A 9,896-nucleotide genomic window follows, 5' to 3' on the forward strand; every position below is an offset into this window, starting at 1 on the left:
ATAACTCGATTTGGGTTGCCCCAAGTCATTGTATTTGACCACGGCCGAGAGTTTTGGAGTGACATGATGATGAATTGGCTGGAAGAGCTCGGTATCAAATTCGCATACTCCTCCGTCTGCCACCCTCAGAGCACCGGGCAGGCGGAGGCAGCTAACAAAACAATATTGAACGGGTTGAAAAAGAAGGTTGAAGATCTAAAGGGAAGATGGGTTGATGAACTACCCGGCGTCCTGTGGTCCCTTCGAACCACGGAGAAAGAAGCAACGGGCAGATCCATTCCACCTAGTCTATGGGTCGAGGCCGTCCCCGCAATTGAAGCGGCGGTGCCGGCATTCGTAACGCAAACTTTTGACCCGAGTCAAAAATGAGGAAGGCCGAGAGCCTCCCTAGACACTCCGGTCGAAGAAAGTCGAGACACGGCACGGCTTAACTTGGCAGTATATCAAAACCGGATGAGAAGAGCATACAACCGTAGGGTCCACAAAAGGGACTTAAGAGTAGGAGATCTAGTCCTAAGAAAGTCGGCCGCAACAAACAAAGGAAACATCCATGGTAAAATGACGGCCAACTGGGAAGGACCCTACAAGGTGGTTGAAGAAATGAGGCCGGGGACATACCGGCTGATAGACATGGAGGGTGTTCCTCTAATGAGCCATTGGAACACAGACAACCTTAGGAAGTATTTTGTATAGCGGCGGAGGTGTCCGAGACCGTTGTGGGCACCCCAACGCGTGATTATATCTTATGAATAATGATCCAAGTTTTCCATCAAAATGCTCGTCCCCTCCGTAGTCGTACCAAGGTAGACGCCGCGGCCAAAGCCGGGCAGTCACGAGTAGACGCCACGGCCAAAGCGGGCGATCACTACAACGGCAGTTGATACTCGCGAAAGCGACCAACATGCTTAGTAGACGCCAACCGGGCAGTCACTACCAATGCAGTTGATACTCGCGAAAGCGACCAACATGCTTAAGAACGTATGAGTACAGTTGAGAACGCAATGATTTTGCCCGTCCAATCCGGAGTGGCAGAGGAAGCGATCAATATGTCTATAGATACGAACGCTGTCGAGCCGTAACCTCGATTGCCTCGGCCAAAGCCGGGAGTGACGGGGAAACAACGACCGATACGCTAACATGTTCACAACGGCAGTTGGGAAGCGCAAATCTGATCGCCTCGGCTAAGACCGGGAGTGGAGGAGGAAGCGACCGACATGCCAACATGTTTGAAGACATGTTTACAACAGCGGTTGGGAAGCGCAAATCTGACCGCCTCGGCTAAGACCGGGAGTGGAGGAGGAAGCGACCAACATGCCAACATGTTTAAAAAAAAAACGTTTAAGTACAGTTGAGATACGCATTCTAACTGCCTCGGCCAAGCCGAAGGTAAAAACAAAAAAAACAAAAAAAAGCGCTCAATATGCTTAAAAACGTAAGGAGACAACTGAATGGAGGATTGAGATCAAAGCCCCGGCCAAGCCGAGGGCAAGTAAACAGACTTTACTAAAAATGTTTACAAGTAAGACAAGAAAAAGTCGACGGCCGTCCCCATAGGGATAGCCTAAACACAACCTACCAAAGTTTAACAAAAACAAAAGGTACAGCAAAAGGTTACAAACATAAGACTTGAAGCGCCAAAAGGATGGCAGGGAGGAAAGGCTCAATAGTTGGCCCCCGAACAGCTGAAGTTGTCAGAAGGACCGGGTTAATTTGGTGACGACCGCCCGTCTCCCTATGCTTGTTGCTGCTCACCACCGGCAGCAGTAGCAGCATCACCAACGGTGGGTGGCCCAGAGGAGAGCTTGGCAGCTTCACTTGCCTTGGCCCTCTCAGCCTCCTCTCTGGCCTCCTTCACCTTAGCATCCCGGGCCGCCTTCTCCACAGCCTCCTTAGCGGCCTTTGCCACCTTTGCCTCATCCGCGGCCTTGGCCTCCGCAGCAACGGCCTTCTCATCCAGAAGCCGATCAAACTCTTGCCACGGGAAGTTGCCTTCTGGAAGGAGCTCTTTGATCACATCCCTGGTAGCATCTTCAGCTTGGTCCCGGTACTGGGCACACATGTCAGGGATGATGACGGTCTTCAGCGTCTCAATGTCCTTCTCCCTCAGAGCAAGGATAGCCTTGGTGTTCTTGTGCTCCTTCGCCTCAGCCGAATGCAGAGTCTTCTATCTCTCCTTCTGCTCAACCACGGCCTTATAGCCGCCCTCAAATTTGTCCCGCTCCTCCTGCAGCTTAGCGGCATCAGCCAATGCAGCCTCAACCTTGGCTCTCTCGGCTAGGACCGCCTTCTCAGCGTCCTCCCTAAGTTTTCGCTCAGCGAGGAGGTCCTTCGTGGCGGCCTGGAAGTCTTCTTTCGACCTCTCGGCCTCCTTCTTAGCAGCGGCAAGCTCGAGCCTAAGCCTTTCAAGCGCAGGGGAAGCTCGAGCCATGACCTTTTCTTGCTCCATAACATGAGCGCCGGCTAGTTCAGTCCACTTCCCCAGCCTCTTGGACAACCTTATGCCTTCCGCCACAAGCTGAGCGGGGGAAACCTTCTGGGATGAGGAGTCGACGGTGACATTTTTATCGCCCGTCTGCACAGGCTGCTTCTCCAACTGCCGTTCAGTGAGAACGACAGCCGGCGACGGCTGATCTACAAAAAATCCAGACAAAGCATCCATGTCAACATTCATTGACATGTCAGAGAGCCTGTCATCAGGAATGCCCAATGAACCTGCTAAATCCGAGCCGTGGGTTAGATCCGTACCAGTCTTAGCCTTCTTGGGCAGAGGGCCGGATGGCCCCTTTTCTTTCCGCCTCCAGAATAAAGAATAGCAGCGGCGCGGCGTTGCCTCTTTTCTCTTATTTGAAGGAGGAGGACCCTTCACAACGGTGACCTCCTCTTCAACATCGACGACCACCTGCTCCTTTTGGATTACGGGGATTGAAGATTGAGTTGGAGTTGACGCGATTAAGCCGTAGACGTTGTCTTTGGTCTCGGCGCGCACGTTACCAGCAATCTGCGCTTGAGCCGCCGCCACATCCATTGCCTTCAATTGCTGCTCCATAAGTTCGTGAGGGGCCGGTCTGCGATCACGTGGCGCGGCCTTAGGATGCAGCTCAACAACTCTCCCGTTCTCGTCAAGTCCCAACCTCTCGAGGACGGAGACAGGCAGTTCCCGGCCAAATCGGTCTGCAAAAGAAGCGAAGCAGGAGTTAAGAAAAAGAAATAAACCAAGGCTCAAATACAGAAACATAAAAAGCAAAGATGGGCCTCATACCGACTGATACGTGCATTTTATATAGTCTTTTTAGGCCTTTTTGTGCACGTATTTCTATGCTATTATCGTAGTTTATGCTACGAAATGCCCCGAATAGTCTACTCTGGTTTGTTTTGTATTATTTACATATATGAGCCGGAGAAGATCATAATCAAGCCTAAAACATGTCCCTACGCATGCATTTAGGAGATGAGTTGAGTTGGAGCTTGGAAAGTGCTATTTTGAGATGCGCATTGGAGTAAGGAAGTTAGGCGAGCCAAGAGGGTGCTTCAATTTGCTAGTTCCTGCTTGTAAGAGCCATATCTCAAGTTCTACAATAGCTATTAAGGTGATTCAAGTTGGAGGTGAAAGCTTATCCTCTTAGCTTTCCAACGCCACCAACCACGCCCTATTTGTCCAAGTAACGAAGAAATGGCGGCCATTTGAAGTTTGGTGCGTAAAGCAGGAATTACGCGCTGAGAAGTGCTCGATCGAGAACTATTTCTATTCGATCGAGAGCCCATTTGCTCGATCGAGAGCTACTTCTTCTCGATCGAGTGATTAAAGGGAAAGAAGTCCTCGATCGAGAGGAATTGTTCTCGATCGAGAGGAATGCTAAGGAATATCACTCGATCGAGAGCCTTAAGTGCTCGATCGAGCAACAATATTTGACGGGCTTGGCCTGCTTTGTTATTTAGGTTTAGCAAGTCATTATTTTGTTATAAATAGGCTTGCACGCCAAACACATGAGATACATCAGACGGGACTGGAGCTTCTCTCCAGTTTCGACCCTCCTTCCTTTATTTCGCGGATTCAACTTTTGCTATTAATTCAATTGGTATTTTCTTCCCTTAAATTCTTCTTTTATGCTTCGTTATTTAATTATGCATAGCTAATCCCCTTTGATATGTTAGGATTAGGGAAGTCGTGGTAGCAATATGTTAGGATCGTCTTGATTAGATTAGTTTTGCGATAAGAATTGTATTAAGCATTTTAATTGTGATTTGGTTGAATGAATGCATGCAGGAGACCGTTCAATTTAGTTACCCCCGACCTAGATCGAAAGATTGGAAGGGAAGACTTGCTTAATTACAATAGGTGATACCTAACTAGGGCGAAAGCTAAATTAGGGAGACCCTAGAGCGATTAGAGACCGAAAGGGTATAATCGTAGGTTTAAGGACCGAAAGGTGACGACCACGCTCTTCTTATCAATTAATTAGATCGACTCAGTTGACCCGATAGTTTAGTTGCCACGGCAGACCGACTCCTAGCATATTTCTCTCTTTCCCTGCTCTTCTCTATTTCTCTCCCTTAAATCTCGTAGTTTAGAAAACAAACTTAAAACCCCCCATTTTGTGACCAAATAAGCGAACCGTTAAAACAGATATCTTGCCTCCCTGCGGATCGACCCTTATTACTACCTATTAGTAATTTGGATTTATAAATATTATTTTTGATACTAAAATGACGGTATCAAATTTTGGCGCCGTTGCCGGGGAGGCAATTGCCCTATTTGTTTTTTTTGTTTCGTTTATTTCCCCTCCGTCTCAGGGAATTTTATTTCCTGAGACAGTTCTTATCTTCCTTGCTAGTGTTGTTTGATAGGTCCTACAGGTCCTATGGCGATGCTTCAGGAGGTATTTTGTGAGAGATGCGGTACTGTGGGACACGATGCAGTTCACTGCCTTGCAGATCGTGACCAAGTTTATGCTTATCGACAGCATAAACAAAGTCACTATGTTTCGTCCCCATCTCGCAGTTATGCACCACCGCATCCGTACTATCAACGAGGCTTCCACGAGCCCTCATATTCTTTTTCGCCGCCACAACAACAACACTCCCCTCCTGCTGTCATTGATGACGGGATTGATGAATTGAAGTCGTTAATAGCGACATTAACTCTTCAGTCGCAGCAAGTTGAAGAATCAAGAAATGATTCGATAAAGGGTCTTATGCATCAATTCGCTCAAGTTACAACCGAGCCAGATGATGTTATGTACGACTCAGATTTAGAGGAGGTCTTTAACGTTGCTGCATATGACAAGTTCGATCGCGAAAGCCTATACATTCGATCGGATGATACAGCAGAGGAAGAGGTCGATCGAGAGGTTCAAAGTACTCGATCGACCGATTTCGAGGAGGAAGTGATCGATCGAGTAACTAAATCTACTCAATCGAGTTGTTTGGACATGGGAAGTACTCGATCGAGTGATGTTCTGGTCGATCGAGTACTTTCTGGTGAAGAGGGAGTTCGATCGAGTGACCCAATTGCTCGATCGACCACAGTAGCTGTGGACAGTTATGGTTTATCACCCGATTCTGTCCCGACTAGCGATGAGAAGGTAAACGCAGATCGTTCCTGTTCAATAGAAGGTACTATCATTCCTTTTGTTGATTTCCATACGGTTAATTCTTTACCTTCCGTTGAATCATATTCTGCTGTTGATTTGACGCCTCCGCCCCTATACGGGAGCGAGTTGGAGGGACATCGCTTTGTTTCTTCTTATACAGGCCTTGACAGGTTTGAAGACCCGGGAGGAGGATTTAAAGACTTTATTCCCCGCAAGAAGAAAGCACGACAAAGGGCTGATAAAGTCGTGATGGATACTTTGTTAGGCCGATGTCTTTCCGCTATTGTGCTATGGAGGACGGTGATGAAGCTCTTAATGGCTGAAATAACTGCATTCAGTCAGAAGCCGTTGCATTTTACTGTTTTTATTTGAACTTTTAAAGACTTTTTATTTCATTTCGTTTAGTATGCTTAATAATTAGCTCCGTGATCGATGGACCGCAAACAATTTCGACTTGGTTTTGGTCGTATTTTTGGGACGTTATTAGCTGATTGCAGGTACAACTACGCTGTTTTGTCGCTTGCTGATGCGACAAAGGATTCGATCGAGTCTCTACTTGCTCGATCGAACGACAAAGTCACCTGAATCACTCGATCGAGTGCCTGTTCTACTCGACCGAGCAGCCCCCATGACGAATCACTCGATCTACCACTTTCATTTTCTCGATCGAGTGCCCTTCCCTGACGCAACGATCGATCGAATAGTATCCTGCTGGACTCCTTTTCGATCGAGCACCTCACATTCTGGTTCGGTTTGGGGAAGTTCGTGGTGCGCGCAATCTTGTAAGTTTCCGACTTCCCTCTTTAGTTTGCATTTCTTTTCCTTGCTTTGTACAATGGGGACATTGTACAGTTTGGTTTGGGGAGGTTATACATCCATATCTGTCTGCATATTGTTTTTACTGCATTCCTGTTACCACGTTTATTTCCGTATGCATTGTTTTTTTTTTTCATAAAAATCAAAAATCTCATAAAAATTGAAAATTTTCAAATATTCAAAAAATATTCACGTTTATTTTTGCATATAGGTTGAGTCGGAACGGTAGATTTCCATGATGAAACTACACTATAACTTGTCTTTTTTTACTTGAATCTTGCACTTCTGTTGATAGTTATTAGCTTTGTCATACGCATAGTCTACGAGTTTCTGTTCAAATATAGCTGACTGTTTAGACTTGACCTGATAAATTGGAAAATTACTTACAATTTCTGAGTTTTAGAGCCTTATAACTGGTGACATTCATGACCAGTTCATTAGGAATTGAGAGTAGTACTCCTTGCATAGCATGTTCATTTTTTTTTGCACTTTTATGACATTCAATTTCTTGTCAAATGCACATATTCGGGTTAGTGGTCGGTGTCACATGCAGGGAGGTGCCTATAAATTTTCCCTTTTTCTTATATTTTTCACCCATATAGCTCCACTTAAGCCAAATCTTGCCTTTTTGACCCATTAGCTACATCCAAAACTCAGCCTGCCTAGTCAAGCTAGTTTAGTTTGTCTTTTGTGGTATTTTTTTCCGTCTGCAGATTGGCCGTGTGTATTTTGATTGGAGTTGGTGTATATAAGGAGGGAGAAAAGAAAAGAAAAAAAAAAGAGTTGAAATTGAAAAATAAAAGAAAAGAGAATTACGTGAGATGAAAAAAAAAAAGAAAAAAAAATCAAAAATTTGTGATTCACGTGAAAAACCAGAAGAAGGGAAAAGTTAGAAAAATTGGATTGAGTTTGGTTGAATATGAGATCGACTGTGCTTATTCTTATCTTGTGACGGTCTCACTCCTCTGTTTTATTCCCATATTTTTTGAGGAGATTGTGTATTGGGTAGTGAGTTTTGTGCCAAAGAAGGGCACTTGTGTTTATTTTTCAGTCAGTTGAGATTCAGACGGTCTTATATGGTCCTGTTTAGGAACTAGCTTGACGCTTTACCTTCAGATTACCATAACTTGTTTTGCCTTTTCTCACCTGAACCTCACTATTCCCTTATTATTTGTAAGCCCTCGGCTGTGACGGACATTATTGGTTGGAGTGTGTGCATTAGTACTTGAATTGTCTTTCATTTTTGTTGCATGCATGCTATGTAGGTCGCAGTTAGGTGAGTGACTGTCTTTTCTTCTCTCTTTTACATATAACATTCACCCTTTACTTCATGAGAGAAGAGTGACCACGAGAGAGTCCAATTTTGTTGGTCTTGCATGGTCGATAGGTTGGTTATATTTCTAAACAGCTTATAACTCGTTTGCGTATTGACTGCTTAGTTATTACTGTTAGTTTCTGTTGCATTAAACTGGTTCAAGTAGACAAGTTAAGCTAGCTTTTAGTTATCATTTCCGTTCCATTAGTTGCATTTTAGTTTACTCGAGGACGAGTAAAGGTTTGGTTTGGGGAGATTTGATACGTGCATTTTATATAGTCTTTTTAGGCCTTTTTATGCACGTATTTCTATGCTATTATCGTAGTTTATGCTACGAAATGCCCCGAATAGTCTACTCTGGTTTGTTTTGTATTATTTGCAGATATGAGCCGGAGAAGATCATAATCAAGCCTAAAACATGTCCCTACGCATGCATTTAGGAGATGAGTTGAGTTGGAGCTTGGAAAGTGCTATTTTGAGATGCGCATTGGAGTAAGGAAGTTAGGCGAGCCAAGAGGGTGCTTCAATTTGCTAGTTCCTGCTTGTAAGAGCCATATCTCGAGTTCTACAATAGATATTAAGGTTATTCCAGTTGGAGGTGAAAGCTTATCCTCTTAGCTTTCCAACGCCACCAACCACGCCCTATTTGTCTAAGTAACAAAGAAATGGCGGCCATTTGAAGTTTGGTGCGTAAAGCAGGAATTACGCGCTGAGAAGTGCTCGATCGAGAACTATTTCTATTCGATCGAGAGCCCATTTGCTCGATCGAGAGCTACTTCTTCTCGATCGAGTGATTAAATAGAAATAAGTCCTCGATCGAGAGGAATTGTTCTCGATCGAGAGGAATGCTAAGGAATATCACTCGATCGAGAGCCTTAAGTGCTCGATCGAGCAACAATATTTGACGGGCTTGGCCTGCTTTGTTATTTAGGTTTAGCAAGTCATTATTTTGTTATAAATAGGCTTTCACGCCAAACACATGAGATACATCAGACGGGACTGGAGCTTCTCTCCAGTTTCGACCCTCCTTCCTTTATTTCGCGGATTCAACTTTTGCTATTAATTCAATTGGTATTTTCTTCCCTTAAATTCTTCTTTTATGCTTCGTTATTTAATTATGCGTAGCTAATCCCCTTTGATATGTTAGGATTAGGGAAGCCGTGGTAGCAATATGTTAGGATCGTCTTGATTATATTAGTTTTGCGATAAGAATTGTATTAAGCATTTTAATTGTGATTAGGTTGAATGAATGCATGCAGGAGACCGATCAATTTAGTTACCCCCGACCTAGATCGAAAGATTGGAAGGGAAGACTTGCTTAATTACAATAGGTGATACCTAACTAGGGCGAAAGCTAAATTAGGGAGACCCTAGAGCGATTAGAGACCGAAAGGGTATAATCGTAGGTTTAAGGACCGAAAGGTGACGACCACGCTCTTCTTATCAATTAATTAGATCGACTCAGTTGACCCGATAGTTTAGTTGCCACAGCAGACCGACTCCTAGCATATTTCTCTCTTTCCCTGCTCTTCTCTATTTCTCTCCCTTAAATCTCGTAGTTTAGAAAACAAACTTAAAACCCTCATTTTGTGACCAAATAAGCGAACCGTTAAAACAGATATCTTGCCTCCCTGCGGATCGACCCTTATTACTACCTATTAGTAATTTGAATTTATAAATATTATTTTTGATACTAAAACGACGGTATCACCGACCCCACTCACCCTGGCTGAGGGCCGGTATGAGGCCGACGTGGCAAAGCAGCTCATCCTGAAGAACGATCTGCGTCGGGGGCATCCATCCCTTCGGCGTGCCATCCTTCTCAGCCTCAAACAGCCTCATTGCCCGCGTTTCGTCCTCATTAAGATAGACCTTCAAGGCGTCCATCTTAAGCTTATTCCGGGAGACATATCTGTCATGCTCCCCTTGATTCTCACACCGCAAATTGACGCGGCTCTGAAAGGACCGGGGCAGCGGATAGTCCTCCGGAACCTCGACGTATACCCACCGCCCCTTCCAGTCCTTGCAAGATATCAACTTGGAAACGGTAACATAACCCGCCTCGGTATGTATGCTGTACCACCCCGTGCCACCTAGGGTAGTCTGCCGAAGATGGTGGAGCCGACGGAAGAGGTTCACCGTTGGGGCCTCCCCTTTAAAAAGACATAACCATA

The sequence above is a fragment of the Silene latifolia genome, chromosome 5 (assembly GCF_048544455.1).
Source record: "Silene latifolia isolate original U9 population chromosome 5, ASM4854445v1, whole genome shotgun sequence".
Lineage (NCBI taxonomy): Eukaryota > Viridiplantae > Streptophyta > Magnoliopsida > Caryophyllales > Caryophyllaceae > Silene > Silene latifolia.